The sequence below is a fragment of the Bufo gargarizans genome, unplaced genomic scaffold (assembly GCF_014858855.1).
Source record: "Bufo gargarizans isolate SCDJY-AF-19 unplaced genomic scaffold, ASM1485885v1 original_scaffold_1937_pilon, whole genome shotgun sequence".
NCBI classification, from domain to species: Eukaryota; Metazoa; Chordata; class Amphibia; order Anura; family Bufonidae; genus Bufo; species Bufo gargarizans.
In genome coordinates, this window is record NW_025334574.1 from 67,400 (window position 1) to 93,916 (window position 26,517).

General features: G+C 43.0%; 1 pseudogene; it reads right to left on the reverse strand.

Moving 5' to 3' along the window:
• The window catches only part of LOC122923798, a 68,745-nt pseudogene that overhangs the window by 25,419 nt on the left and 16,809 nt on the right, over window positions 1-26,517 (reverse strand).

Consider the following 26,517-nt stretch of genomic DNA (forward strand, 5'->3'; position numbering starts at 1 on the left):
CTTGTTTGCCTTTATGAGGAAGCAGTCTATGAAATCTCGGGGCGCATCCGGATTCAGTGTCTTCTTGTGAGATTCTATTTGCTCCCTGATGAAAGATTTCATGTCTTCGCAGTCTTGAAAGATCTTCTGATGACTGCCAGGCAGATGCTTCATTATCCTTTCAAATGCTACATAGGCCTGGGGAATGGAGATGTGTAAAGATTTATCATGACACATTGGGTTTATGGTTCTCTAATCCAGTGTTTCCCAACCAGTGTGCCTCCAGCTGTTGCAAAACTACAACTCCCAGCATGCCCGCACAGCCAAAGGCTGTCCAGGCATGCTGGGAGTTGTAGTTTTGCAACAGCTGGAGGCACACTGGTTGGGAAACACTGCTCTAATCAATAGCTCTCATGAAGACAACCCCTGTTCATATGTCATATTAGGACCTCCTAGAGGGGGGTCCCCCAGCTCTAGAAACCCCTTATGAGCTATAACATAGAGAGGCAGTGGTAAAGTGGCTCCTGCTCTGCTGGATATGGCTATCTATCCCAATTATCTTATGCACATGCATGTGTGGCTTAAAGGTGCTATCTCGCTTCAGCAAATAGCATTTATTATGTAGAGAATGTTAATACAAGCCACTTACTAATGTATTGTTATTATCTATACGGCTTCCTTTGCTAGCTAGATTAATTTTCCCATCACATTATACACTGCTCATTTCCATGGTTATGGCCACCCTGCAATCCATCAGCAGTGGCCGTGCTTGCACACTACAGGAAAAAGTAGCAGCCTATGTGTGCTTCCACAGTCCCAATCACCAGACAGGCCGGCGCTTTTTCCTATAGTGTGCGAACACGACCCCCACTGATTGATTGCAGGGTGGTCGTAACCAGAGAAATGAGCAGTGTATAATACATTAGTAAGTGCCTTGTAATAACTTCCTCTACATCACAAATGCCACTTGCATGACACAACCTCTTTAACCAAGCATGCACTTGTTGTAAATGGAAAAAGAGAGAAAAGACCCTTTTACATTGGCTGAAGATCTGAACAGTTATCAGTGCAAGCTGCCCTATAAATGCTTGTTCCTGATAATTGATCTCGTTAATTTACCACTCATCACCCAATAAACGAACAGGGGCTCATTCATCTGGTGATCACATCCTTTATGCAGCAAATAAAATCATCAATTCTGAGCATCATATCATCAGGAATGTGCTGGCAGCAAACAATGATTCTCTATAGGGATGAGCAATCACAGTAGTGATCACGTATCCCCATACAGAGGAGATAATTGCTGCATGTACATGCAGCTCTCACATCTGCTGATGATCAAACAATTATCAGAACTTTTGGTTTGCTTGCGATAATTGCCTGTTGCATCGTCCTATGTAAAATGACCATTAGGAAAGTGTCAGTCTACCCTAAGAAATAAAATAAAATAATTAAAATTCTTTCCTGGTGCCAAGTGGTGATTATTGTCACATATTTGTGTCAGGCTTGGTGACATCATCCCATCTCACCTGCCAGAGCTGAACCGCCAGCAGCAGAGGAACGGTCAAGCAATGAGCCAACTACTCCCTGCTTCACCATTATATTCAACTGTTGGGAGCAGGGCATGTTGGGGTCCGAACAACTGGCTACCGTGGTCTGGATTTGGACCATGGTCTCCTAGTTAAGTACTCCTGCTCTAGTCCTCTGACAGATAGTCCCATAGTCTCACTACTGTTAGAGTAAAGAATCCCTGATTATGACGAAACCTTCTTTCCTCAAGACGTAGAGGATTCTAACATTTGTACATGCTTTCTTTATGCCTATATTTACTGCTTTTATGGTAAAGAAGCCTCATCACCTTGGGAGAATTAACCTTTTCTTTAATTGGTGAGTGTCCTCCTCTTTGATTTCAATAAATTGCAGGTCTGCATTGTTGTTAAAGAGAACTCTTCCATTTTGACACAGACAGCCTCCGTTTGCGAATGTCCTGTCTTTTCTGTCTAAATGTTATTATGTTCCCTAATATATTTCTACTCCTTGAGTGTCCTGATGCATTGCCATGGCACTCCTAGTCATTTCCTGGCTTAGGTCTTCCCAAATATTTGACTTCCTTGGACTACATATAGCATAAGGCTCTGAATAATTAGCCTAGGAGCTGGGTTTCAAGGACACATAAATACTTTCTTCTATAAACAGCACCACTGCTTCCATGGGCTGCGTCTGGTACTGTTGCTCAGCCCTATTGAAATAATTAGTGATGAGCTACAATAGTATATGCACCCAATGGACTGCAGTGGGAAAGATCCCTGTAATGCCTCATGCAGACGTCCATGTCAGTTTTGGATCAGTGGTAACACGGATCATGTTACGTGTTTTCTCCTGTGACAGATCCGTGTTGGGTCCGTGGGTCCGTTTTTTGCTGTTCGTGTTGGTGTTGCATCCGTGTTTCACTAACACTCAACAGCTAAAAAATAATTTTCAAAGAATGTCTAGTTAATGATCTGTGAAACAAGGATGCAACACGGATAGCATCCGTGGTTTTCATGGACCCATAGACTATAATGTACGTGATGCATACGTGTACACGGAAAAAATAGAGCATGCATCCATGGTAAAAAAATGGACTCTCACTCCTGGCAACCCCCCCCCCCAATCAGCTGGTTGATGGTGAGCAGTTAAACAATGAAGGGAAGGCTGAAGTAGAAGAACATTTCTGGAATGGCCAAGTTAAAGTCCTGACCTTAATCAGAGCAGTTCATGGAGAAAACCACCAACATAGTAGGGCTGAAGTTGTTTTGAATGGAGGAAATTCTAAAATTCCTCCAAGCCGATGTACTGGACTAATTAAAGGGGGTTTCCAGGATTTTAATATTGATGACCTATTCTCAGAATAGCAAAAAATAAGGAAGGGTTGAACAGCACACCTGGTAGCGAGTGGTGGGTGCAAATCTCCTGAGAAAGTCGTAAGCTTTCCCGTAGTACATGGATAATCCAAACGATAAAAAAGACATGGTGGAGACAGCACGTCCTTTTCTTGGTGTTTTTATTCCAGATGCAATGTTTTGGCTAAAGAACCTTTCTCAAGCATAAGGCTCTTTAGCCAAAACTTTGCATCTGGAATAAAAGCATTAAGAACAGGACGTGCGTTCTCCACCATCTCTTTTTTTATCGGTTGGACTATCCTCAAAATAGGTAATTAATATCAGATTGGCAGGGGTCCGAAACCCAGCACCCCCACCAATCAGCTGGTTGAAGAGAAGGCCGAGCTCCGTAATGGCGCAGCTGTCCCTTCGTTGTTTACCTCACCATCAAAATCGCAGTGGTGAGCAAGTGTAATTACAAGTCATCCAATTCACTTGAATGGGACGGGTCTTTCCTATACTAGGACTGTTGACAGCGAGCAGGTAAACAATGAAGTGAAAGCTGCTCTTGCGCGGATCACGGTCTTCTCATCAACCAGCTGATTGGCAGGAGTGCCAGGTGTCAGCTCTGCTATGTTGGTGGTTTCCTCCATGAACTGCTCGCTTCAGGACCAACCATAACATTTCTATTAGATTAAGGTCAGAACTTTGACTTGGCAATTCCAGAACTTTAACTTTGTACTTCTTTAGTAGAGTTTCAGCCAATGGAATGATGTCCTAATATTTTCCTTTAAAATTTGCTGGTAATTAGAATTTAGAATTCATTGTTCCATCAATGATTTCAAGCCATCCGGGCCCAGATGCAGCAAATCAGGCCTAAGCCATGATACTACCACCACCATCTTTCACATATGGGATGAGTTTTTTTATGCTGGAATGCAGTGTTTCCTTCTCTAAACATAACGCTTCTCGCTTAAATCAAAGGTTTCCACAAAACGTTATTCCAGTTGCCTTCTGGATTGTCCAGGAGATCTTTAGTAAACTGAAGGGCAACAAGGTTCTTTTTAGAGAGAAGTGGCATTTTTTTTTTGCTATCTAGCCATGCCCACCAATTTTGTTCAGTGTCCTCCTGATAGTGGACTCATGAACATTAATATTAGCTCATGTGAGAAAGGAACTTAGTTCCTTAGAGGCTACTGTTATGGACTACTGAAACAGTATGAATACTTGCTTGTTCTATATACACTCCTCAGCCACCGCTTAGTAGAAAAATCCTGCTTCCTGGACGTATCACCAGGTGCACACAGCTTTCCCACTATCTTGAAGATGGAAGGGGGGAAGGCGCGCATTCCAAAGCCCAAGGTACATGTCATGAGGGGGCTGCGCTGTTAGATGATTCCTTAAGTCAGCCGGATGAAAAAAAAGTGTAAAATTAACCCATTGAATGCTTGCTATTGCTTCCCAGTAACCAATAAATATGCACTACATTTAGTCACCCCCCCACCGGGGGGGGGGGGGGTATATTCTGTGTGAACACTTACAATAAAGTAGAGATTTGCTTTGACTCCAATTGGGTGCATCAGAGTTTGATTTCTCTGTGCACGTTAAGACAATTTTCTACTAATTTGAAGCAGTACTTCAATCTATCTGGTATCTTGACCAGATCCAAAACAATTGGCGCCCAACGTGGGGATCGAAGGACATGACCCCCTGATTAGTTACCCGGATGACCAGACGAGGAGGACTTCACTAACGGACACCGGAACTGCAGCCTGTGATAAGAGGTAGGAGTTATCTTACCTCCATATGTCCTTTGGTGTAGGACATCTGTGCCTGTCTGAAGGAAGGGGTGCCATGTCAGCTTGGGGCGTCCTCGAGGGCATTAAAGCAAGAACCCCATGTGTTTTAAAGTCTTGATGTACTGTGTTTAAAAACTGTGAAGACTCTGTTGACAAGTATTACTGAGTGAGAGACACAGAGTTCTCCAATTTGCCTGTATCGGAGTGCAGCCCGGTTGTCTGACTCGATCACAGAAGGGGGGAGAATGGTCCACAGCAGCCCAGAAGTGTGCTTGTCTGGGACTCAAAGCTTCATCAGGTTCAGTGATTACTCTATACAGAGGTCTCTAAATGGCTCCAAATGATTACTGCTAACCTGAGCAGTACGTGGCAGACAGGAGATGAAAACGATTTGTGAAAAGTCTGAGCAAGCTAGAGAAAGGATATGGTATATGTAAAGGTGGTACTTTGTGTTGTACAACATGGCAAACTTTGCTGACAGAAAAGAAATGTAGATTAGAAGATGAGAAGTTAGTGGATAGAGTCCGAGTGTGGCTGGACTGTAGCAAGGAATTTGAACAGAAGGGAGGAGAGCAAACTCTTGATGAAGGTAATGGCACATACTTTTGTAAACCTGGTAATCTTGGGCTGGGGAAGCCACCGCCCTATAATGGCGCAGAGAATAAAAGAAGTGGGTGGGTCTGTAATGTATGTTGTCAGCAAAATCCCACCTCCTGAGAGATGTGTTTTGCCTGTGGTGCATCACGCCCACATAGTCACACCCCTGTAAGCCCCAAGCATGTCCTCCTAGTCCCTGCTACGGCGCCATCTTATTCCTAGCTGACTGTAGTCTCCCCAGTGGCTTTGTTATATCCCATGATAAATCCAGATGGCACGTTTATGGCCCTTAGCAATCCACCTCCTGCCTCGATCATGATAGGGGGACAGTCAGAAGCACCTGAACAAGAGAATCTAGACAGTGTTGTTGGTCCTGTAGACTCAGACACAGAGACCCCTAAGCGACCACCCCCAATAGACTATAGTGGCTCCGGCACCCAACCCTTGAGCCTGCCCAGACCAACTCGGCTCCAGGAACAGAATAATGAATTACAAAGGAATATGCAAGCTTAAGAAAGGGGCAATTTTGAAGTTGTAAAGCCCTGGCTTTTACCCGACCACAAGGACCACCAAAATATGTGAACCTGCTGCCAGATCCTGAAACCCATCCCATGCCCTTTTTCAGGAAACTGTCACCAGTACATCAAACATATGGATGTACATGGTCAGACCTACAGAGTACTGTGGAAAACAAGACAGGGGAGTATTATTCACAGATCCCTTCCCCATCCCTATCCTAAGGGGTCTGACCTTCAACCCTCGGGATCATGACTCTGGGGAATACTTCATAGAGAGGTTACACAAATGGGCAAAAGCAAAGTTAGCTGCTCAATCTACCACATTGCAGGACATTACTCAGGAGAAAACCGAAACTGTTGAGAGATTTGTACAGAGAGCCAGAATGAACCTGTACACCTCAGACTCCTGGCCCACCAATTTGTCGATTGTCTGCGACCAGAGATAAACAAAGCCCTTTTGACCTGTCGTCCTGAGTGGAAATCCTTGACCCTGGAAGTCTTGGAGCAAATTGCAAAGGGCTTGGAAAGCAACAGTATGAAAACTGGAGTGGAGAGAAAGTGAAAACTGGAGTGAAAACTGGAATTTCAGGAGAAGATGGTGGAGAACGTCCGCCACCTCGTGTCTGTTATGGGTGTGGCAAGCCCGGACACATCAAACGGAACTGCCATAGCAGACATCTGTGGCCAACCAATCAACAGTGACAGGGAGACACTCTGCCTCCCTCATCGCAATAGGACGCTGGCAAAGCAGTGCAGGGAAGGAACACTCCATGTATGGCAGTATCCACCCCTCCTGTCGGTCCCGCCCCATGAGTCACCCTCGAGGTGGCAGGGAAGGAACTCTAATTCCTTGTAGACACCGGTGCAGCCCGCAGTGTTTTATGTGAGACTGCGGTACCTCCTTCCTGGCTCACTACATTCAATTACCCTGTTCTGGACTAGAAGGGGTCGTGCAGCATAACCCCATTACCAAGCCACTCTCAGTCACTTCCTCTGGATTCTCCCAGACCAAAACCCCTCGGCTCCACCTTCCAGCAGGAGTCATGTCGCAATTTGTTGTCAGCCAAACATGCCCCTTCAATCTGTTAGGCTCTGATCTTCTTCAGAAAATCCAAGCTAACATACAGTTCAGAGAGGATGGGGCAGTCACCCTTGGTACAGCCCTATACCCAGAAGAAACTTGCCTACTCATGACATTAACAACACTTCAGGTCACTGATATATATGAGCAAGGGGATTCGCTGCAAACCATTTTGCACCTCATCCCGATACCCTCTGGGCCAATGGACCTCAGGATATCGGACGCCTCAATGTCTCACCAGTCACTGTGACCCTGAAGGACCCCGAGGTTCTGCCATATAAAGCGTAATATCCACTTTCTGTCTCACAACAAGATGCTATTACACTCCAAGTGCAGGCCCTCCTACAGAATGGGGCAATAAAAATCACTACCAGTCCCTGTAACTCGCCCCTTTACCCAGTCCGGAAGATGAGGTAGAAGTGACAACCTCCTATTTATCGCATGGTTCAGGATCTCCGAGCTGTCAACGAGGCCACTGCCCTTGAGACACCTATTGTCCCCAACCCGCACACCCTCCTCGCTGGCATCTCACCCACCGCCACTACTTTCACCGTCATTGATCTGGCCAATGCATTCCTTTCTATTCCCTTACATGAGGACTGTCAATTCTTTTTTGCTTTCACTCATGCTGGCAAACAGTACACCTGGACTGTTATGCCTCAAGGGGCCCAAAACAGCCCTTCCTGCTTCAGAAAGGCTATGTCCTCTGTTCTGCAGCCCTGGCAGTCCGACCACCTGGAAGTGGAACTCCTGCAATATGTGGATGACCTACTGCTCTGTGCTGTTTCTCCGCAAATCTGCCAATCCATGTCTGTTTCACTTCTCCAGTTCTTGGCTTTTGCTGGCTTTCAAGTCTCACAAGCCAAATTGCTGATGTGTCTCACCAAAGTTGTCTTCCTAGGTTGTTGTATCTCTCAAGGTAGCAAGCACCTCACTGATGCCAGGAAAAAGGCCATCTCTGACATCCAACTCCCGGATCTCCTACTGCAGACCCTGGATCCCTAATGCTTCAGTCCTAATGCAGCCCCTATATGAGTGTATACCCTGCAATGCTACTACTCCTTTCCAGATGACAATGGAGGCCAGAGAAGCCTTTCAGTCATTGAAGGCCGCATTGCATCTGTTCCTGCTCTTGGCTTCCCCAACTACAACCTTCCTTTCAGACTGTATATCATGGAATGCCAGGGCCATGTGACTGGAGTCCTTACTCAAACTCATGGTGGCCACAATAGACCCCAGGGTTACTATTCTAAGCGCCTTGACCTCATAGCCAGAGGCGCCCCTTCCTGTGTCAGAGCCGTCCATGCTGCCAGCTCTCTTCTGGACATCACATCTGATGTTGTGCTTGGTCACCCTCTCACTATTCTGGCTCCCCATGACATTTCTTCCATCCTCCAGCAGACTGAACCTAAACACGTCATTGCACAGCACCACCTCCAGCTCCAGTGTAGTCTGCTCCTGCCAGATAATGTCACCATTCAGAGATGCCACATCCTCAACCCTGCTGCACTCCTTCCTCTTCCAAGGGGGGAGTATACTGGAGGTTCTGAAGATTTTATTGATCTAAATGCTGAAGAGGATCTTCAGTAAGGTGAACTATGGGCCTCAACCGACTCTCTTTACAAGGAACAAGATCATGATTGCATCACAATGATGGAAGCTGAAGTGGGGACACCACCATCAGTCCAAGACACTCCTCTGACAAACCCGCATTGGACTCTTTTTGTGGACGACTCAAGGTATGCCGATGACAAAGGGAAGTTCCATACAGGCATGGCCGTCACTAGTGTGCATGAGGTGCTGTGTGCAAGACAATTGAGCCCAGACCAGTCAGCACAGGTGGCTGAACTTATTGCCCTCACTGAAGCCTGACTCATGGCAAAAGACTCTGCCGCCAATATCTACACAAACTCTAGATATGTCTTTGGAGTGGTTCATGACTTTGGAGTAATATGGAAAGCCCGGGATTACATCACACCCGCAGGAACCCCAATCAAGAATGCTTCAGCAGTAGCGGCTCTAATGGCAGCAGTACTCCTGCCCACCCAAGTGGCAGTGATTAAGGTAAAGGCCCATACTCGAGCTGACACGTCTGAAGCCAGAGGAAACGCCCTAGCTGACCAGGCAGCCAAGAAAGTAGCAGTGGAAGAGGAAAGAGTCTAGTCAGACCAGATTATGGTAGCACAAGAAGACCTGAAACAAAAAGAAGTCACATGGGACCTACTGAAACAAATGCAGTAACAGGCCACTCCCATGGAAAAGGAAACCTGGTTGAAAGAGTCAGCCCTCGAAGAAGAATCTGGACACCCCAGTCCTGGTAAGACATACCCAGTCTTGCCTTGTGCGACCCAGGCAGGACTGTACCCACGCCCACCAATTGCCTTTACAGAGCCCTCTGCCACATCCAGATGCCAATGTGCCAAGGGTTTCAATAGCTAACAACACTGAAGGTCAGTTAAAAGGATATGAGCTGGTGAAAGGGATAAAATTTGCCAAATTAATTACCCAATTATTCAATAGCACAGCAGTGGCAGTTCCAGAGGACATATACTTCGTTTGTGGACACAAAGCGTACAAATGGTTATCCGAGAATGTCATAGGACTGTGCACAATTGCCAGGCTTACTCCTGCCACCTTTATAGTACCACACTCTTAAATTGACATAAATGCTATTCCTGAACACACATTGTACCGTAGGGCCAAAGATAACATACCCAGACCAAACGGAAAGCCACATGTTGTAGAAATGAGCATTCCCAATAAAGTTCTTAGTACCCTTTTCATATATCCCGTGGTAGTGCAGATGTGGGATCATTTGGTGGTAACAGCTGATTATCTAGATAATCAAATATGGGAAGTGATGAGACTTTTGAATACCTCGAACATCGTGCAGAACCAGTTGATCGTTGACCAACCAACACAAATTAGTTCTAGACTATGCTACAGCTAAAGATGGAGGTATGTGCCAGGTTGTGGGACTCGCTTGTTGCCATTACATAGACCCGCAAGGTAATTTGGAAGTTAAGGTGGGTCTAGAGAAAATGGCGAACCTAAGGGATAAATAGCTGGACGCACATAAAGCTGATAAAGATACATGGTGGTCTGATACCTTCTCCTTTCTTAACCCCGCCAACTGGTTTAAAGGTATTGGGGGTTGGCTCATGGGAATTGTCCAAGGAATATTACAGGTAGCCCTAATACTATTGGTGATATATATGGTAATTAAGCTTGTTCTTACTTGTGTGACCCGCCTTTCAAAAAGAATGAAGAAAACTGATGAGCAACCTATCATGCTTCTTTACGATGAGGAAGAACAAAAGGAAACGCCATTCAATACGGTTACCCCTCCCAGCTATGATGCTGTGCAGAGATAGGGTAAGATGAATCCCAGGGTACTACCATAAGCTCTGAAACCAGGACCTTAACTATTAGAGATAAGTTGTCACCACTGCAGGTAAAGAGGATACGAAGGGTATGCCCAGTGGATGCGTTAGACTTTAGGGATAGCCAACAATCAAGTTTCCAAGGGAGAACTGTTATGGACTACTGAAACAGTATACAAACCGGATTCCAAAAAAGTTGGGACACTAAACAAATCGTGAATAAAAACTGAATGCAATGATGTGGAGATGGCAAATGTCAATATTTTATTTGTAATAGAACGTAGATGACAGATCAAACGTTTAATCCGAGTAAATGTATCATTTTAAAGGAAAAATACGTTGATTCAAAATTTCACGGTGTCAACAAATCCCCAAAAAGTTGGGACAAGTAGCAATAAGAGGCTGGAAAAAGTAAATTTGAGCATAACGAAGAGCTGGAAGACCAATTAACACTAATTAAGTCAATTGGCAACATGATTGGATATAAAAAGAGCTTCTCAGAGTGGCAGTGTCTCTCAGAAGCCAAGATGGGTAGGGGATCACCAATTTCCACAATGTTGCGCAGAAAGATAGTGGAGCAATATCAGAAAGGTGTTACCCAGCGAAAAATTGCAAAGACTTTGCATCTATGATCATCAACTATGCATAACATCATCCGAAGATTCAGAGAATCTGGAACAAACTCTGTGCGTAAGGGTCAAGGCTGTAAAACCATACTGGATGCCCGTGATCTCCGGGCCCTTAAAGGACACTGCACCACAAACAGAAATGCTTCTGTAAAGGAAATCACAGAATGGGCTCAGGAATACTTCCAGAAACCATTGTCAGTGAACACAATCCACCGTGCCATCCGCCGTTGCCAGCTGAAACTCTACAGTGCAAAGAAGAAGTCATTTCTAAGCAAGATCCACAAGCTCAGGCGTTTTCACTGGGCCAGGGATCATTTAAAATGGAGTGTGGCAAAATGGAAGACTGTTCTGTGGTCAGACAAGTCACGATTCGAAGTTCTTTTTGGAAATCTGGGACGCCATGTCATCCGGACCAAAGAGGACAAGGACAACCCAAGTTGTTATCAACGCTCAGTTCAGAAGCCTGCATCTCTGATGGTATGGGGTCGCATGAGTGCGTGTGGCATGGGCAGCTTGCATGTCTGGAAAGGCACCATCAATGCAGAAAAATATATTCAGGTTCTAGAACAACATATGCTCACATCCAGATGTCATCTCTTTCAGGGAAGACCCTGCATTTTTCAACAAGATAATGCCAGACCACATTCTGCATCAATCACAACATCATGGCTGCGTAGGAGAAGGATCCGGGTACTGAAATTGCCAGTCTGCAGTCCAGATCTTTCACCTATAGAGAACATTTGGCGCATCATAAAGAGGAAGGTGCAACAAAGAAGGCCCAAGACGACTGAACAGTTAGAGGCCTATATTAGACAAGAATGGGAGAGCATTCCTATTTCTAAACTTGAGAAACTGGTCTCCTCGGTCTCCAGACGTCTGTTAAGTGTTGTAAGAAGAAGGGGAGATGCCACACAGTGGTGAAAATGGCCTTGTCCCAACTTTTTGGGGATTTGTTGACACCATGAAATTCTGATTCAACATATTTTTCCCTTAAAATGGTACATTTTCTCAGTTTAAACTTTTGTTCCGTGATTTATGTTCTATTCTGAATAAAATATTAGAAGTTGGCACCTCCACATCATTGCATTCAGTATTTATTTACGATTTGTATAGTGTCCCAACTTTTTTGGAATCCGGTTTGTAGATACTTGCTTGTTCTATATACACTGCTCAGCCACTGCTTAGTAGAAAAATCCTGCTTCCTGGACGTATCACCAGGCGCACTCAGCTTTCACACTATCTTGAAGATGGGAGGGGGGAAGAAGCGCATTCCAAAGCCCAAGGTACATGTCATGAGGGGGCTGCGGAGCTGCGCTGTTAGATGATTTCTTAAGTCAGCCTGATGAAAATTAAGTGTAAGATTAACCCATTGAATGCTTGCTATTGCTTCCTAGTAACCAATAAAAACGCACCACATTTAGTCACCTCCCACCGGGGGGGGGGGGGGATATATTCTGTGTGAACACATACAATAAAGTAGAGATTTGCTTTGACTCCAATTGGGTGAGAGTTTGATTTCTCTGTGCAAGACGATTTTCTACTTATTTGCAGCCGTACATAAATCTACCTGGTATCTTGACCAGATCCAAAACACTACCTTGGGTTTCTTTGTGACCCCACAGACTATTACACACCTTGCTCTTGGTGTGATCTTTGAATCTCTCTGACTGTGGGCTGGTCATATCCAAACTTTTTAGAGATGGTTTTACACTGAAATGGCTGTCTGCAAACTAATATTTGGCTTGGCCATTTTCGCTTGTCAAGTCCCAAGGCTTGTTAAAAATTCAGACTTTGACTCATAGGGAGCCACTTCCACTTTACATATTACTTTCCCATGTAGCATTGCCACTACGTCTCTATACACAGCTGGTCTTTTTAAGGAGAGCCTGTACCATGTCTAGCGATGGTTTTGTAACCTTTTCCGGCCTGATAAGCATCAGCAACTCTTCTTTTGAGGTTCTCAGAAATCTTCTTTGTTCATACATTTTTACAAGCATGTTTTCAAGACCAGACTTTAACAGATCACTGTTATTTAAATAGAATAGCTCTTTCCCTCACTCCTGCTTGTCATCCCATTGATTGAAAACACCAGACTCTAATTCAAATTATCTTCCAATCCTAAAGGTTCACATACTTTTAACACTCACAGACATGTGATATTGGATCAACCAATAAATTATCAAGTGTAATATTTTTGACTTGGTTATCCTTATCTACTTTTCAGACTTCTGAAGGGTTCACCAAATTTTTAAGCACCACTGTGTACTTTGAAAAGCTCATCAACTGGTGGGGATCCGACTTCTGGCGCAACAGCAAATCAGCTTATTGCAGATGTCGCAGTGCACCAGAACTAGGCACTTCTCTGTACACACTATAGTGGCTGTGCCTGGTTACTACAGCTCTCTTCAACTCACTTGTATGGTATCTAAGGATATGACACAATATTAAAATCTTGGAAAACCCCTTAAGGGTCCATTCCCACGTCCATAGGGTATTGCGGATCTGCAATACATCCGGACGGCATCCCCCATAGAACTGCCTATTCTTGTCCGCAATTGTGGACAAGAATAGGACATGTTCTATTTTTTTGCGGAGTCGTGGCCCGGAAGTTCGGGGCCACACTCCGGAAATGCGGATAGCACATAGTGTGTTCTTCGCATCTCTTCTGGCCCCGTAGAGAATAAATGAGTCCGCACCCGTTCCCGATGTTGCGGAACGGATGCAGACCCATTTGCGGACCCTTAATCAATTCTTCTCTTTGAAATTGTGCCTTTTTTACTCAAGTGGAACTAAAAAGGTGCTCACTCAGATGTGGTCTATCATAAGCCCTTTCCGAAAGGGGAAGGGTCCCTAATTAGTCCCCAAACTTCTCAATCTTAATGCCTTGCAACAAGGGTCAAGGACAAGTGCTTTCCCACTGGTGTCTAAGGATTTCAAAGAGCTCATTCAAGGTTTGGTTACCTAAAGGAGGAGTTAAATTTCAGGGTAGTGAAGAACCTCATATCCCCCTAGACATATCCCCCTGCATGGATGCCTATAATGACATCACAATCTTAGAAAATCAACTGGCAAGTACAGTATGGCTGGCAGCATATCATTAAAAGAACAGGCTAAAGGGGTGAGTGCATTCAAAAGAGTGAAAGAAGAAGTTCAGTGCATAAATCGAGTGGGTTCCCCAAGTGCCCACGAGGTCACCGCCTCTGGATATAACCTAACCTGGCATTGAACTAGTGCCTATAGGTAGCATTCAAGCCAGATGGGATACACTCACATCATAACCAGTTTGTGTATTACCAATGGACCCCATCATGGCCACCAATAAGAACACATACTATACTTGATTATAAGCCAAAGCTGGAAGGCTCAGTTTGTCTTTCGGTATAAAGAAACAATGGCACTGACCACTCCTAGAGGAGCCCGGACAAAGTTAAACAGATTATTTGTGATGTCTAGGAGCTTCAGGAATGTCTCGTCCTCATAGTCCCATCTTCTGCCAAACACAACTAGATTGATAACATTGTTCACTGCACGTCCAAGAACTGCTTGAGGGTTAAATGCTTCACCTGGAAACAAAGCAAACATTTTATAAATCATCTAGCATTCTGGCGGAAATGGCAAAGCTTATATTGTGAATGTCTAAAGACAAATAATTTTAGAGCACTATTAAGTTATCTTTATCAGACATAGTGTAATACAATATCTCAAAACCTTCATATATTGACCGCTTTTTTATTATAATTTTTTTTACTTCTGCATCACTGTCTATTTCGCTCTGCTAGATCACTGTTGTCTCAACCCACTGCTCTCCTGAATTTACACCTATGGTATCACATACTCTACCCTGCTCCACCTCCTTTCTTATTTATTTTGCTCAATATACAGTAAGTTCCCTTTCTGTATGTCTTTGGAGTGTTGGAGGAAACTGTAGTATCCAGAGGAAACCTACGCAAACATTTGGAGAACGCCATGCAGATGTTGTCCTTGGTCGGATCGAATAAGGAACCATATTGCTGCAAGGCACCGTACCAGACCATTGGCTCTACTGACTACTCTTCAGTTTAACCTTGGTACCATATATCTGTCTTGTTGCCAACTTATGGACCATTTTACCATGCTTCTGTTGCCCATCTCTTAGCTATACCCATCCTGATACATATAAAAATTTGCTTATACCCCTTCCTAATTTACAAATGTTTCACCACATGAAAAATCTATGGATGAGTGTCAATGATGACTAGATATAGAGAGAAGTTGCCATTGGACCAGGTAAGCTAATTGTAATGGAAAGAGAAACACCTTGAGCAGATACCTATGGTGATCTTACCACGTGTAGCTTCTATAGCCTTGATAAGGTGCTCAGCTTCTTCTTGCACTCTTTGCTCCATTGATCTTTTTCCCATTCCAAAATTTCTTAATGTGGTGATAGCAAATCGTCTTGTGTGTCTCCAGTGCTCCCCATTGGTACCTATGATGCCTAAATCAATAAAACGAAATTAAACAAACATTAAGACACTGCCGATAAATATTCAATGACATAATGGATCATCTAGGTAACTCCGACCCATCTGTGCAGACTTTGAGCAAAAAATGACAATTCACTGATTGGACCCTCACCTGGCGCCAGAACTTCAAAACTAAGCTAGTCCAATGTTCCCCTGGATAATTTCAAGCTAATGCCTCAAGCACACGGGCATTGTCTTTTTGCGGTCTGCAAACTGCTGATCCGTAAAAGATAGAGCCAGAAAACACCTGGACAGGTTAGTGGTACTGATAAAGAAAAGAGCAATGTGGAGTAGACAGGAGCATAGTGAAACAAGCCAAGGATCATGTAACAATGTTTAGGCGGAGCACAGTTCTGTGTGACAACTCCAAGAGGTATTGAAGAGAAAACTTTGTGGCACTCTTATGTAGATACGCTACTGGAAGTTGGGTTCCCACCGCGTAGTGTCAAGAAGAATATAAACTCCAGTTTTTGCGATTAGATAAGTTGCATTTAATAGGAAATGCGGTAAATCATATATGCGTGACGTTTCGGCCACAATCCGGCCTTCATCAGACTGGTACCGCTTTGGGAGCTGTTCAGATCGCGGGCGCAAGTTTAGTAGATGCAGATTACTATAGTAGATGCAGGCGCTATTATTACTACCAGCAGCACGTAGTCTGCATCTACTAAACTTGCGCCCGTGATCTGAACAGCTCCCAAAGCGGTTCCCGTCTGATGAAGGCTGGATTGTTGCCGAAACGTCACGCATATATGATTTGCCGCATTTCCTATTAAATACAACTTATCTAATGACAAAAACTGGAGTTTATATTCTTCTTAACTCCAAGAGGCAGTCAGGGAAACCGGTCACTACATGTCAGGTCAAAATCAAGTTTAGAGAACATCAGAGAGCGGTACAAGCCTATAGCCATACCTTTGATTTCGGTTGACTGGATGGCTGTGTCGACAATTTCATGTGCCTCCCGACGTTCCCCAGAGGCAGATGTTGGGGAACATGGGGATCAGGCAACTGAGCTTCAACATGCCCTTTCTTTTTGTTTTCATGTAAGATAAATACCCTTTTACAGAGCTTGAAGATCTGGCCAATTCTTGGAAACAAGTTTTTCTATGATCGCTCGCTCCGAAAAAGTGTTGCCAATTACTTGACAAATAAGCAAAGGTGTTGGGTGATCTTGTCTTTTAGGCAGCACCTAAACTATTTGTTTAATCTGTTACCGAAAAAACAATTAATCTGTATGGGGATCAACAATAATGGTAGCAGCAAGCGTGGACCAGATTGTCTCCTGGCAACCCAATTAAAGACTGACAGTTTTAACCATATCCTACCTATACATCACTTTTTGGTACTCTTAGTGCACAAATCATCATGACAGTAAACATTTTGAAGTGTTGAACTTAAACATTAACCCTTTTAATACTAAATCACATTATTAATCCTTTAGCAGCGAACCACTGGGTCACTGCAGTAGCAATTGTTCATCCCCATACAGAGTAAATTATTGCTGCATGTAGATGTAGCCAAGAGCGGGGAATGAACTGTCTCACTATAACGGTGCCCACTCTGTCGGCTTTTGTGAAAGGAAACTTAGCCATAGCCTGGCTGCAGATTATTTTTCTCTCCCCATTAAGAATATATGTTTACTCAAGCCAGATATGCCCGTCTGTTGAGGAGCTAGGAAGGACTGCTGTCTGCAGAGCAACGTTTCAGCTGACAGCAATCTAAAAAAAATGCGAATTTAAATGGGCTGCCAGCTCATTCAGCTCCATTTACATACAAAATCATCCACTTTGTATTGGAATGAATGATCACCACTCTTATTGCTTGCCCCTGATAAAGATTTTTTTTTTTTTGCAGAAAATCTGTTTAGAATGGGTGATGTGTTACCCTCAAATGATGATATTAGGTGTCACATAAAAGATGCAACCACCAGATCAACCTTTACAATTACCGTGAATGAGCGTTTGTATGAACGGTCATCCTGATCATCAGCCCATGTAAAAGGGCTCTAAGTGACTTCCAGTTGCCTTCCTACTAGGGATGAGTAAATTGATTCTAACTAATCAATTTTTATCATAAGTAAGAGCTCTGGACAAAGGCAGAAAGATGGGGGTTTGGTAAGCAGATAAAGAAGGATAGAAGAGTAGTAAATGAATCACCGTTTAGCAGCTATTTGCAATTGCAGTACCCCGGAGCAAGGGGGTGTCTGCAAATTGTTAATTTCTTTATGCCATGTAATGTACTGTTATGTCATGCTGTGTGTTGCACCCAGGATAACCATGTTCAGATGGCAATGCCAGGGTTAACAATCCTGGCTTAGCTCTTGTAGGAGGTTAGCTCTAGTCATTTATAGGGAGTGTTTGGAAGAGAGAGGAATGTATGACTTGTGCTCCCTCTTTGTAGGCCCAAAATGCTACAGAGACTTACCAATCTATGCAAGATCTAAAGATGCAGAGAAGGTGTAAGACAAAGAGAGAACTAGAGAACCTAGAGTCTGCTTAGCTGAGCATTGGTGTCAGGAAGGTATCCTGCTACTAAAAGCTGTTAAGACTTTACTGTAGTGAGGGACGATGTTAAGATAGCCTTCTAACCTGGACATGACCTGAACAGTTGTATCGCTAAAACCCTGTATCCCACAGTGGGCATTACAGCCACCATTACAGGAGTACGATTGCCCGCCATTGATTCTGCAGCTTGAGACTTGAGACAGATAGAGATGAAAGAGCGTCATAACTCCCATCCTTGCCTAAATCCATAGATTGCTATCTGGGAAGAATTGCGCTGTGTACATCTGGAAATGTGTTTTGTTATTGTTGGATGTACTACAACTGCTATTTTGCACTTCAGTAAAGAGAAGTTTATTCTGCTACATGTGGCCTGGTTACACCAGCCATTGGACACTACCCATACAAACACTCATCTAGAGTGACCCGACTAACATTAGGTAGGAGCAGCAACATCAGGTGTGCCCCAGGGGAAGAATGAGTGCGCCGTCCTTTCACTGCAGAGCTCTAGGGAGCAACAGTGTGAAAGAAGCCACTGATTTACTGTAAAAGCCAGAACCACTACCACCCCCATCCTCTGCTCCCACTCCTCACAGCGAGCTGCACTGGCAGCTGGTGCTTTAAGTAGAACAGTACTATGCTGCAAGTGTACAGAGAGGACATGGTTGCAATGACAGGCTAAAATTGTTGCAATCAAAGGAAGAGGAAATGTTTTGTGGAGGCACCAGTTAACTGGACATTCATGTTGTAATTATTTGTGATGCATATGTATTGTAAACACACTTCTTGTTTGCAGATACTGTAGCTGGCCAGCTAAGACCTGTCCTAGGTTGATAGTATAGCTTATATGTGTATACAGCTAAACCTGCCAATAGCCTTAATACAGTTCCTATGTTTATGTGTTAAAGACAAATGCAGAGTTATTTACTGTGACATCATGTTTTGGATGTCATATTACTGTTATATTTTGTGTTCACAGAAGCAGAAAAAGATAATATGCCTTTAAGATTCATTTTGTAATGTAAGGTAAGCAGTTACACAGCAGAAACAACAGGAAGCATAGTGTTAATCTGTTGTTACTGGACAGAAGTCTAGACCAATCACAGCCAGCTTCTCACAAAGCAAGAGTTTTCACCAATCACAGCCAGCCTCACACACAGCCTGTCTAGGAAATCCCCCAGCTCCTGCTGCTAGAAATATTATTCACCAGAGACAGGAGCTGAAGAGACATTCACTCCACTGAGAGCTGAGTTTTATGGGAACAAGAGGCCAATATAGGTATTTAAAACAAGTTATATAATGTTCATATTGTTAGTATTGTGTTTAGAACTGTATACTGAACTAGATATATATGTATTTACTTACAGTTCCACCAATTGCAAACTACAAAGTTCACATACAAATTCAAATTCCATATTGCAACCAAACTACAATTGCAACCATACCAGATCATACTCAACCAATCTGCAGATAGTCACTGCGAACTGCTTACTGCAAGTGAACTATTAGTTAGACCTCAGATATACCTCTCAGAGAGATCATAAAGTGCTTAATTAACTTAAAGTGAGAGTACAGATACTCAAGAGAGAAGTATATCCATCATTACTTTTTTCAACACGTGTTATGTACGTGGACTATCTGCTGTGGAGGCGGCAGTGTTATATATGAAGAAAAGTTGAAGTTAATAAAGAAGTTATTTGAAGCATTTGGTGTGCTCAGTAAACCTACTGTTTCCATAGAACGGCACTAGAGGAATTACAGAGTAATAGACAGTCTGGTTAGACTAAAAGTCAGAGACACCAAAATTCTTCTAATGCCACAGCGCAAAAGGCACTTTATAGTGCTGTGCCTGCCACAGTGGAACTGTAACCCTCAGAGGACGAAGCAATAGCGCTCCTCAACTTGCACAGAAAAGAGCGCGTTAGAGCAGTGGAGCCCCAGCATATACTGACGTGCAGCAACTGTTCCCCGAGTGAGCAAGCAAAGGCACCTCAGCGGAGCTACCATAAAGGCCATAGAACATGTGAATTAGTCAAACTGCAGCCAAATCTTAAAGTGGCAGAATGGCAAAGGCAAGATAGTCAGAGAAAGAGCACCAACCCTCCTTCGATCCCTAGAGAGAGAAAGAGACGCATGGTGGGAGGCCAAAGTCCAGAGCTAGAGTGACTGCACCACTATCCACGGAGAGACCATGTACTGCAGTCAGCTAGTTTTCCGCCACTAGGCCCAAAGCCTGCAGCAGAGTATCCAAGCCAGCGCATCGCAAGTCATCACAGATCATCGCAAGTCATCACAAAGCATCGCAAATCTGCACAGAGCATCGCAAGTCTGCACAGAACATAGCAAGTCAGCGCAGAGCATCGCATCACATCAAGAAAAGGCAAGTCTCCTTTAAGACAGACATTTGTTCCAGCAACCTTTAGATCGCAGTATTCTGCTCTTCAGAATAAGGTCAGAGCTTTCCTTTTATTACTTATCATTGCATATAGGCTTTGGCATAAAGAGAATTTTTTTTTGTGTTCAGAAATAAGAGACTTCAAATAAAAACAAAGGACAGTTTGTAATACACGGACTCTAAAGCATTTAAAGTGATAGTCATTTATTGCCTGCATTTATCGCTGTGTTATTTAGAGTGAAAGTCACTTATTTCTGCATTTGTCAGTATTGCATTTAAAGTGAAATGACTCTTAATATTCGTTGTGACGAGACCAATCTTAACACATTGCATTGGAGAAGCCTGGTTGCCCGCCTGCTTCCTTTAGACTATGGTGCCATGTTGAAACCCTTGATTTTCCCCTTCAAAGACTATGTGAAAGAATTTGGCTCCATGGCAATGGATTCACCTAATAATATGCACTCAGACCGGAGCCATCTGGGGATATGTGAAATGTCTATGTTTTATGCAATAGCTGCACAGTTAAATATTCTTATGTCTTTGATTGTCTTTTGCTACCATGTGGCTAATGGAGTTTTGCCTCTGCCCTTGGAGATAAATTGGATTACTTCCCAATTGTCTCCAGGACAAAAGACATTGTGTAAAACTGTGTATTCTCCTGCCTGTGATAATTACATTAACCCATTGTGTAAGGTAATTGTATCAGAGACAGAGGGGAGGATTTTGTGTGAGAGTGTCTGAGTGTATTGCACGTGGTTACTGGTTGTTTTACAAAACCCTGTGGGTGGTACTAATGTGTATATAAGAACAATAAACACATAGCTCTGGCTGTCCACTGTTTTACCCTCAACATAGAGCTTGGTCTCATTTGTTGTGTGTGGGGGGGGGGGGGGGTTCTTCGAAACAGCGGTTTTACTGTCTCCAGCCGAGGGCATCGTAACATTCGTATTGATTGTTATAGCATTTAAAGTAAAATGTCTGAACCTAATATTACCATGCCACTGTTAGAGGATACAAAGATAGATAGAGTAGAGGGGGAAGAGCAAGGGAACCTGTCTGAGATAGAAGAGTCTGATGCAGCATTAGTCTTGCCTCAAACAAATATAGCCCAAACAGATGAACTAAGACATTCATCACACGTTCATCACATGCCAGAAAACCGACCCCAAAGATACTGGAAAATTTGGAGCAAGAAGCAGCATTCAAAGGAAAAAATTCACCAGAATGTATGAGAAGTGGAAATTATAAATTAAAAGCATTCGTGGAAAGTTAAAACAGGAAAGTATAAAAGGGAACTTGAGTGAGATGGTAGAGACGATAGAAGAATCTGAATCAGAGCTTATGGCAGCATATGTCAACCTGCGATCGCTAACGACGCCTTCCCAGGACATTGTAAGGAACATGTAAACATGTACTGTGGTCACTAAAGATTTAGTAAAGCTCATGAGAGAACTATCATTTGCAGAAAACTATGATGAAGTTAAAGCAAGTAGAATGAATGCGCTGTTTATGAGAGACTATGCTAGGTCCTTAGGGGGAACCACAATCTTAAGTGTGACTTCCTTCGCTAGCAGAAGTGCCACCATATATCAGAGTCCTCAAATACTTCAGCCAAAAGAAAGGAATTAGCTGAACAACTTGCTGTCAAAAAAGCAGAAATTGGGATGGAAGCTGCCATCGAGGGGCAGCGCCAACGGATAGCTGAAAGGGATGCACAATGCCATCAGATGGAAGCTGAAATCGAGGCACAGCGCCATCAAATGGAAGCTGAAATCGAGGCACAGCGCCAACAGATGAAAAGTCTTAAAAGGCAGAAAGAAGTTAAGATCATAGAAGCCAGACTCAGAGTACATGAGGAGGGTATGTGTCAGAGTAGTCATAGGTTCAAATCTGTACTAAGTGAAGAAACAGACTCCTACTTTCCTTCATATGCCCAGGAGAATGGAAGTAAATCTCCAGCATGTAGTGAAGAAATAAGTTATTATCCTTCCATCCCTGCTCATAAAAACAAAGAGAGGCCTAGTCCAGTGTTAGGAAAAAGGTGTGTTAATTCTCCCTCTCTCTACCAGAAAAGATAAAGAAAAGGACTCACCTAATTCAGAAGTAAGTGAGAAAATAGAACCGGATGATTCTATTCCTAGTGGCAATGCTTATGAGAGTGTTACAACTATTGTCCCAACAGGACAACAGAAAACAGTCCTTGCTAGACTTCCCGTGCTGGAACCCACCGTATTTTCAGGAAATATACTGACGTTCATAGAATGAAAGGCAAGTTTTGAAATGATCATTGAGCATCATTGCTTCAGTCCAATAGATGAGTTATTCTGCCTTTATGCAGAATTCTTTAAAAAATCAGACCACTGTCCGGTGCTGCAGGCATGAAGATAAGTCCTTGGAGTGAATAGGATTCTTTTTATTATAGTCAACGCGTTTCAGGGGCAAAGAGCCCCCTTCATCAGGACAATATACAGAATGAACATACACTTGTGATCAGGATATTTAAAACGCTGTTTTGGCGGGTTAAAAGGGGGGAGGTACAGGGGGTGGGGTGGGCGTGCTTAGTATAATGAGCCTAATTGCCAGTGTCTCAAATGATCCGTGGCAATTATTGTTAAATGTCCAATCCTTTCTGCAGCATACAAAACTAGGTAGCGCAGAGTCAAGCGCTTCACAGTCTGGTCCACTGTGATGTTACATTGTTGCGATCGTACATTCAATAATACATATACTGATACTAATACATTGTATAGCTGCATGTAATGATACTTCTAGTGGTGCGTTCAGACCAGCAGCGACGCTGCTGGCCCCGCACTAGGTCAGCACCGCACTGAACATTATGCTTTCACATAGAGCTGAGGGCATATCATGCTCCCCGCTTTAGCTATGTAGCGTGCGCCTGTCGGGTATTCAGATTGTTCAAGCAGGATCTCCCGGCTTCTCCTGCATGCTGTGACCCTCAGCGCTGCCTGATCTCTCAGACCCGGACACAGATCGATATGGTATAGCGCTGATATTAATTTAGTTCTTCCATATTCATTAGTGTGGTCACTTCTGGGGACTTATCGATTCTTTATTCCCAAGGATTGGCATGATTTGAATATATGTGGTAGATGGGATATTTAAAAAAACGCCCGGCTATGGGGTACATTTATCATCGTATGTTAATCGCTTACACGCGGTATAGGGATATAGATGATACTATTTAAAACCTTTTTATGACCACCTATGGTCTTTTTAGGGGAAGTAGATAAAATCTATTTAAAAGAGTAGAGGAAACTCCTAAATAATACATGGTCCATAGTAAGTTAAAGAATATATATATAAAACAAAATTGGAAACATCTGTTGGTATTACACTGATGACTATCGCTGTAATCTCAAAGCTGTCATTATGTACCTCTAATTCTAATGTAATGGATCTCTAGATCTCTAACTAATTCCTTATTTGTAGGCATAGGGGATGTAATACAATAAGGCAGGCTTGTAGTTCAATATATGGATCTGTAGGGTAATAGCTAATAGGGGAAAATTAATAATGGCAGAAATAATATTAATAATAATAAGAATAGTAAAAAATAATTAATTAATAGCTGCGTATGGATGATATATACGTGATTAGGTCTGTCTATAGGTATTGTATAGGTGTTGTGGTATATATTACCCATAATTCAATCGTTATATTATTAGTTCTCTGAGGTATTAAACAGATATGTATCTCTCTATATATACGTGCATAGAAGTACACATATGTACACAATCGTATATCGGTGTCTGTCTGGGCGCCTAGGCGGAATTGGTACGTATTGGCCAATATATGTATGTTGTTTATCATAAGATGGTCTCATTGATTTCGTTCAAGCCTCGTGGGCTCAGTGTGTCTAATTGATACATCCAATACACTTCCCTTTTTTGTAATTTTTCAAAACGGTTAAAAGGGTTCTCCGGTATGAAATCAATTGGGGTGATTTTAATCTCATGTTTTTCTTTTTCCGGTGTGGATGCACAATGTCTGGACACCCCATGTTTCAAATACTGTTTGCGGATATTGTACCTGTGTTGGTTCACCCGGCAGTGAAGGGCTTGTGTAGTGTGGCCTACGTATTGCAGGCCGCATCTGCATTCGATGAGGTAAATGACATAGGTAGAATGGCAGGTGAGGTGATGTTTTATGGGGAATGATGTGCCATTGCAGTTAGAGGTAAAGGACGTCTGTTTGTGCGTGATGATTTTGCAACATAGGCAGTTCTTGGCTCCACACCTATAACTCCCTTTTTCTTTTTCTTCCCCTTTCCCTCTGCTTGGTTCGCCTACTTTTATTGTTTGGGTGTGTTGTTTGGGTTTGCTTGGGGCAAGTATATTTTTTATGGTTGGTGCTCGTCTGTAAGTAATTTTCGGTATGGTAGGTAGGTATTTTGCTATATACGGATCTTGACGAAGAATATGCCAATGGTTTTTCAAGATTTTTTGTATCTGTCTATTGGATGTATTGTATTGTGTAATGAACCGGACTATTTCATTAGGATCCTGTTGTTTGGTGGTGATCGATAGGCATTCCTCTTGTGTCTGTAGGCTGCTCTTTTTTATAGCGTCTTTAACTAGTTTTTTGGGGTAGCCCTTATCACGGAACCTATTCTCAAGAATTTTGGTCTGGGTTCTGAAGTCCTCATTTTTTGTACAGTTACGTCTCATCCTTTTGCATTGGCTGTAGGGTATATTCTGAAGCCACTTCTTGTGGTGGAAGCTGGAATAGTGGATGTAGCTATTGGTGTCCACTGATTTGAAATATGTTTTTGTGCTTAGGTGGTTGTTATGGCATGAGATAATGATATCCAGAAATTCTATCTCTGTTTTATTGTAATTTGGAGTGAAGGAGATTCCCCAGTTTGTGTTATTGAGGGAGTTACAGAAGACTTTCGCTGAATCTTCATTCCCATTCCAGATAATGAACAAGTCATCAATATATCTTTTGTAATACACGATCTGTTTGTGGCATGCCGGGTGGTGGGTGATGATTTTTTCTTCAAATTCACCCATAAATAGGTTTGCGAACGCCGGCGCTACTCGCGTACCCATAGCGGTTCCTTTACGCTGATGGTAGACCGTGTTGTGGTAGATGAAGTAATTGTTCTGGAGAATAAAGCGTAAGCTTTCCAGAAGAAATTCTATTTGGGCCGATGTCAGTGTGTCATCTTTTTGTAATGTTGTTTTTACACATTCTATTCCTATGTCGTGTTCGATATTGGAATAGAGCGCCGTCACATCCATAGTGAGTAGGCCATATGTATCTTTCCACTCTATTTGTTTTAGTTCTCGGATAGGTTGGCTCGAATCATGTAGGTAGCTTGGTAATTTCTTTACGTATGGTTGTAAATATATATCCATGAACTGCGATAAGTTACTGGTGGCGCATTTCGTATTAGATACGATGGGTCTGCCGGGTGGATTTTGTATATTTTTGTGTATTTTGGGTAGGTGATAAAAATACGGGGTGCACGGTGTTTTGGGGAACAGAAAATTGCGTTCTTTTTTATTTATGTACCCTTTGTCATAAGCATTCTTCACGAGGGAATTTAGTTTCTTTGTGATTTCGGGGAATGGATCATATGAAATGGGTTCATAGTAGTTGGTATCACTAAGAATATTTTGTGCCTCTTTTTCGTAGTCATCATAATTCTGTATGACCAGTCCCCCTCCCTTATCCGCAGGTCGAATGATCAATTCTTCATTCTTTTTCAGGGCATCTAATGCTCTGCGTTCGTGGTGTGTTAGATTTCCCTTCGGTGTATAGGTTTTGTCAGTTTTTGTTCCACTGACTAGTTTTTTTATGTCTGTGGATACAAGATCAAAAAAGGTCGGGATACAATCTCCCTGACTATACAGTGGGAAAAAATTGGATTTGGGTCTGACCTCTATATGTTTATAGTTGTCTGTTTCTATTTGTCGGATTTCTCCATTATCTCCTATGGTCTTCTTATCCTTGTTGCTGACCAGTTTTTCTCTTGTTTTTTGGAGTGGTGGTTTATTCTTTTCTATATCAAAATGCCTCTTTATCGTTAGATTACGCCTGAATTTCTGGATGTCTATGAATAGGCCTAGGGGGTCGACTCGATTTTGGGGGCAAAAAGACAATCCTTTTTGTAGCAGGTTATTTTCATGTGCTGTAAGTGTATGTGTGGATAGGTTAAATATTTTCACCGTAAGTGTGTCCTCTGGTGGAGATGGGGGGCTCGGGTATCGTTATGCGACTCTTCCTTTTTTGGTGTTGTCCTC